This window comes from Protopterus annectens, chromosome 9.part0 (genome assembly GCF_019279795.1).
Source record: "Protopterus annectens isolate FY-2018-M chromosome 9.part0, PAN1.0, whole genome shotgun sequence".
NCBI classification, from domain to species: Eukaryota; Metazoa; Chordata; order Ceratodontiformes; family Protopteridae; genus Protopterus; species Protopterus annectens.
In genome coordinates, this window is record NC_056743.1 from 1,367,455,179 (window position 1) to 1,367,462,132 (window position 6,954).

General features: G+C 37.4%; 1 protein-coding gene across 2 annotated transcripts in view; it reads right to left on the bottom strand.

Annotated features, from left to right (window-relative positions):
• Positions 1-6,954, bottom strand: part of LOC122812081 (gamma-aminobutyric acid type B receptor subunit 1-like) — a 2,214,644-nt gene that overhangs the window by 421,314 nt on the left and 1,786,376 nt on the right. The gene's annotated exons all lie outside the window — the stretch shown is intronic.

Genomic DNA, 6,954 nt, shown 5'->3' on the forward strand with positions numbered 1-6,954 from the left:
TTGATTGCATGATTCCCCTCAGACCAGTGGCACCACTAGCTTTACCCAAGTAACTCATTCATTTTGAGGTTCACTTCCAGGCTAGAAAAGAAGTTTATGGTTCATTTATTACTGGCCTGGGAGAGAGCAGCGATAGACATGACCATTCTGCCAGGCATAGTCAGTGTGCTCAGTGGAGTGCATTTCTTTTCTGAGTTTCTCTCAGAACAATTATATCTCTTTGAAACCAGAACATATGTTTAAACTATTGTCTACAGCACAGATCTGCACATAAAATACTTATAAAAAAGAAATGGTTGTCTAAGAATAACTATTATTTTACTGTTCTACAGAACAGTAGCTGAAAATGATGTCACTTTTATTTGCATGGGGCTGCAAACAGAGAAGTATATACATTTTAAATGTTAGGTGGGCATGACAGCAATGAGACATTTCTGTACAGAACAAAAAATTCTCGTTTTACCCCTGATAACCAGGAAGGAGAACATTTTAATTTAATAAAACAACATGCTTTGACAGCTTATCATCTTTTCAAGCAACTCAAAACAATTGTATCTTTCATAATCAAATCTTGATGGAAGGACTGCAAAGAGTAAAACTACAAAACTACAAAGGCATAAGCCTCATTTGAGTGATTGGTGATAATGTTGATGACCGCATGACTTGTGTCCACTTTCATTGAAGAAAATTCCTGACAACACTTAAAGGAAACATTAAATCTCTAAGTAGTAGAGCATAGGAGGTATGTTATTTTAATCAGGTCCTCATTTTCACTGTGTTTGCATCTGAGTAGACTGAAGCTTCAAAAGAACTGAGCACTTGACTATTGCACACAAGCTGTCCACTTGGATTTACATCAAATATTATTAAGTCCTGATATCTGTTTCACAGTAGATAGCTATAATTAACTACTGCAGGTTAAACAGGTTAAGACAGAGTGGCATAGTATGAGTTTGTCTGGGTCTGAATTGCTTCTTAACCAGATGTTTGAAACAGCCTGAAGAAGGGTAGTTTAGCAGTGATAAGTAACTGACCACCTTGATAGTGGAAGTACTAAGGCACAATTACAGTCAATTTATGTGATGTAAGAGTGTCTTGCCTCCTATTACCAAGACTTAAGTAAAGACAAATCATGTCATCTAGCCTAATCACATTGTTAGAAAATGAATGCTGCAGCACCTTAGATATACTTTCTCACAGTTCAAGTTCAGCAAGCCTTGAATGCTTTGCACAGAATTTGTTTGCCCAAAGTACCCTAAAAAAGGATTCAACATTCGTTAACACATATTTCATACAAGAAATATGCAGGATGTAAAACTGTTTACAAGAGGTATGCATGCGCTGTTTATTCATTATTTAATTCATTCATTCATTTATAAGTCTGCTGAATGAGTAACAAGGCTTGTTTTACTAAAGTTAGGCATTCAGTTAAGTAAAGAGATAGGCAAAACATGTATATTAAATAATATGTAAACTGTTGCAGCAGAATCATAAAATGCACATAACAGGTAGTGGTAACAAGAGATAGAGATGCAGGGACAATAAACAGGTAGTGACAAAAACTACAGTATGTAATTACAGTTTGTGTATATCATGAACAACAATAAATGATATCTTAGCAGAAGACTGTGTTATTAAATTAGTTGGCTGGGGAACCATTGATTTTGTAATCGGACAGAAACCTTGCTGAAATCACTACAGGATCCACTGCCCTAGAGCATCTTACTTCTTAAGTAGCAGTTGTGAGACAGAATTTACTTTTAACAATGATACTGACATGGCAATTTCTCTATTGTGTGTGTGTGTGTGTGTGTGTGTGTGTGTGTGTGTGTGTGTGTGTGTGTGTGTGTGTGTGTGTGTGTGTGTGTGTGTGTGTGTGTGTGTGTGTGTGTGTGTGTACTGTAAACTTCATCCACAGCCAGTAGGCACTGTATTAGGTGATTTGGTAATAAAGCAAGCAAACATGCAACTTACTAATTCACTCAATTTTGACCACTTGCTTACAGGTTCATAGGTGTGTGCTAGGCTAATAGCCCTAGAGCCTTTACAAGCCTAGCCGATAGGATTACCCTGGCATCGTGCCACCTGACCTTAGTTCCCAGTGTCTCTGTCGAGTAGAGCCACTGGAGTGTTTCTCGGGGTGAATTTTTTATTTCCCATCCACTCATCAAGGTTTCTCTTGGAAGAAGGCCATTGAGGTGCTCTGTTTGACATGTATGGGAAGTCTATTCCACAGCATGGGCAGTCTCTGGGTTATGAACCTGTCCCTCCAGCACATTCTGTTGATTGTGGTAATGAGATTGAGGTCTCTAGGTGATACCAGCAGAAAATGAGAAAACTGAAATCACAGAAATACAGAATGTATTAAAATATAAAATGGATAATTCAGATTCTGTTTGGATAGTTGTTTGACGGGGGGTGGGGGGTGTTTTCTCCATTTAATCAGCTATTATTATTATTATTACTACTATTACTATTACAATCATCACTCAGTCCAACACCATAGTAATGTAGGCATGACGGATACAACAGTGCCTAACAGAAACATCTTTTCTACAAGTTTTCTTTCAGAGGACGTGTTTAACATATTCCCTTGGTAAAGCACATATCTATGAAATCCACTTTGGTACAATCTTCCAAGTAAACAAAAACTCTTTTCACAGGTAGATCTTTTACATCCTACTCAGTTTTCTTACTGCATAAACTAAGTCTGAAAATAACATTAGAAGATCCAATAGCCTTCTCTATACTGACTGATACTCTGTTCACAATGCAAAGACTCATTTTATGCACACCAAAGGGTCTGCACAAATAAGTAAATAAATATAATTCAATATTTTGTTGACTTTATGACAGTTTTGCTTTAAAAGGCTACTGGCTACAGTGAGCCAGTTCAGAAAGTAATTTTAATTTCACTAAATCATACAAAGTCTCCTGAATAGCTAACTCTTTTGAAATTAAATTAATGATGAATGGTACCTACAGTATGTTTCAGGAGTGTAAATATACTCCCTAGAAACACAGAAAATGTTAATTGTGAAAAACTGAAATAAACTCCAAGGCCAAACTTCCTGTATCTCATAGAATTCCCATACCTGCAAGGTATAGCAATCTCAGTGGCAATATAGTAAAAGCGGACGTGTGGGGGTGCCTGGAGGCTTGCCCCCCCTGCAAGAAATGCTTTTAATACATAACAGTGAATTTGATTTTTCTCCAAGTCTTGTTCTTAATTTTTCAAAGTTCTAGAACTCATAATATCAAGTCTGGAACTTCTGTTAGACTGCTAAGGATAAAGACCCAAGGAAGTTGAATAAACTTTTCAGTTATCTATATTAATAGTAGTCTCAATTCTTGCTTTGTGAAAGACGTATTGTCTCTGCCATGTCTGCCCTTATTTACACACATAAACTTGTGTGACTTACCAAATTCATCTGATGAACTTGAAGAGGTTTACTGTATACTTCTGTGAAGGATCCTGCAGGACAACTGCCCCAGTAACATCAGTGTTTTTGAAAATAAGGCAGATTTCAGTTGCATTTTTGGTCATTTCAACTGTACCAGATGCTGTGAATATAAATACCTGACACTTGGCATCAAAATTACTATACTTAGCTCAGACAAGTCAAATAATTATCTTGCTGTCAATGAGATGTTACAAAACAGCACTGCAGGTCCACAGAAAGCTGTGGACATTGTAAATGGGAAATAACACGGGAGTATTTGATTTTTAATGGTATCACAGCAACCAATCATACTTTAGGCAAAGTACTGCTTCAAACATAAACATTCTCCCACTGAAGAAAAAACAGAGCAGAGAAAATAAACTCTGGCCATCTGGTAGGTATCCCACTTGGAAACATTTGCATTTTTTGTGCATTGATTTCTCAGTTTAGGTCTAGACTGCCAAGCCACATGAAAACCCAGCACTGAATCATGGTAAACAGTTTTCTAAAATTAAGGGACTGTCACCTCTACTGTTGACAAGATGTAGGCAAGGAAACAGTATCTGCATGTATTTTATTTTTTAATTGTAATATTAGTAGAAACATTTCCGGTTATAGAACTGGCCAAGTGTAGAACCTGGAGGCTGGAGTTAGGATATGGACATAATTCAGACACTTTTTTTTAAGTTGCAAGAAAGTCCTTGCAGCAAGATATGCTTGAACTATGTGCTCAGCAGTGCAAAATCATCAGAGGCATACCTGGAAAGGATGCAAGTAATATAACTGTGTACCTTAGTAACATCCATGTTCTGAACTTTAGTAACAAGAACTAGAGCATGGAGAAGGATATGATGTTAGTTATATTAGGCTGACAGGACTTGTCAAGGCAAAGGTCCCTTACCCATTTGGCTATGGCTTGTCCATCAGACATCAGGGATGTGGACCAAAGCTGTGGTGGTATAGTCAAAGTCAAAGTAAACTTTATTATCATTTATAACTTCACACGTGTAGCCTAAATGAAATTTAGTGCATCAGCTCACTTCTTGAGATTATAAAGGAAAGTGAAACAACACATACAAGTAGAGGAATAAACATAACTAACAAATACAGTACTACTCCCAATACATGCAAGAAAGAGCAGACCCATTTACCAACACTCATATATGACAAAATACCCTCCCCTGAGTTAAATTAACTATCCTACTTAAAGTAATACAAAACACACTACAGATTGAAATACCTAAGTTATTTGTCTAATATTGCACTTGAATGAGTTAAATAATACTATGGATATAATAAATAAATATTGCACTTACATATTGCATAATAAATAGAAATTGACTAATGTGTACAGACCCCTAAGATTAGTGCCTAAGTTCAGAAGTCTAATCATTGTAGGGTAGAAACTATTGTGATGCCCCTGCACTGGCCCAGTAATCAAGGAGCCTCATTCCTCACTACTGGCAACAGTGGGGGACATACACACTGGGAGGATGACAAGTACACACACACAGTAAAGTGCAATTTCCCTTAATAGTACATAGAGACCACAGTCAGTCTGGGGATGGTTTCTCCCTCTTTCTCCAGATTCCCAGTAAGACTCCCCACTGGCATAGCTATAGAGTTGAGATCTCAGCTGAGTGGCCAAACCAAGACCTCCAGCCCCATCTCTGTCCAACCAGTGCTTTGTGTCCTTGCCCAAGTAGCTGACATACACACACTTTGAGGTTTGATTTATACACATGCACACACCTGGGAAAGGCTGGCACAGGTTTACTAGCAATGCCCCCTTCTGCCCAGACTATAAGGTAGTTATCACTTCCACTAGTCAACTCTTTATCAGCTACTTTAAGGCTCTTAACAAAGGGTGCCCAATCTTACTGTGTAATGTTAATAATAATCCAAATGGTAGTTTGACCAAGAGCAAGGCTATTAGAAGTAGCCCACTGTGTCACCAAATACATGTGCAAGTACTCTCAGAGATTAAATATGTCTCACAGATATCAGCCACAATTATAGGTTTAAATATTTATTTATTTTACATTTGTTAACCGGGGGTGTCTGACTGAGCCGAAAAAAGACCTTTTTCAGCAGAGGCCCGGGGAGAAAAGCTCCACACAGAAAAATTACAGATACATTTAGATATTTAGACATGATCAGTATACACATAAATTACAACAGACATGTTTTTACAGTGGTATGCAGCACATCAACAGTTACACTGGAGAGAACAAACAAGAGAATATTAATTTAAAAATAAAGGTAATTAATAGAATTGTGGTGTACAGCTGAAATTTGGATTATAGGTAGAATACATACATAATACACAGGTACAGTACATACATTGTACATTAGCCAGTGTTTGTGAGTAAGAGCGAAAACTATTATCAAGTACTTTAGGTTTAGTATGTGTACCTTATCCGCTTTCACTAGCCAGGGCAGCATATATATGTAATAATAATAAAAGAACAAGAAAATACTCAGCAAATCATCACAGTAACTTCAGAGTTCAAAATCACAGGAAATATTTAAAACAAAATTGCAGGACAATCTCAAATAAATACAGAAAACATTTAAACTAATCTTTACTATATCCCTTAGTGAATCTAAAAGAAACTACTGTAACCTATTTAACTTACTTACAGCAAGACAACTGCAGAGGTGGTGAGTGGATGTTCTTGTTAGGTCAAAGACAAAATACAAAATGCCCTCTCTCTCTCTCTTTCAGAGAGTTCTTAAATTAATATCTCAAATATTGCTGCTGGGATACTTGCAGCATGGCCTCACACTTTTTGTCTCCTGACTTCCATTCCCAGGCTTACAAACAACCCCCACTGATGCAGCATAGGTTTATAGGTTGGTACTAGGCTATCAGCCCTAGGGCCTATACAAGCCTAGCCATAACAATTCCCTGGCTATTTCTTCCCACATTATTTACTTTCCTGGACCCCTGTCTAGCAGGGCAACTGACGTGATCCCTGGGGTGAATTTCCTTTCTCCCATCCAATCGTCATCTAGCATCTCCCAGTGAAAATGCATAGCCTTCAGATGTCTGCAGAGCCTGGAAGTCATAAAACAAAGAAACACTTACAAAACAACACAGAGTCCCCTAGTGTAGACATCCTGTCTCCTTGTTGCATTGAAACTAACTTTTATAGCACAATTATAAAACAATTTAATTTCAACTATTTTCTTGAAGTTTTGCAAGTTAACACTCTATGTTCTAGTTCTCAGTGTTAAAATGTATAGAGTTACATAGGTACAATAGTTTATATGCATTTCTGTTCTTTTCTATTAGGGTACACTGTGGACACATCCTTGAGCTCAATACTTTACACACAATTGTGTACCAGCCTCTTGATATACAGTTCTAATATAGTGGTAACACAAGCAATTGCATCTTGCTGATATTCCCAAATGACATACAACTATTTACAAAATTCCAGATAGGTGTGCTGGCAGTATTTCCTTTTCTGACATACCCCCCCACCCCCCAAAAAAAATCTCAAGC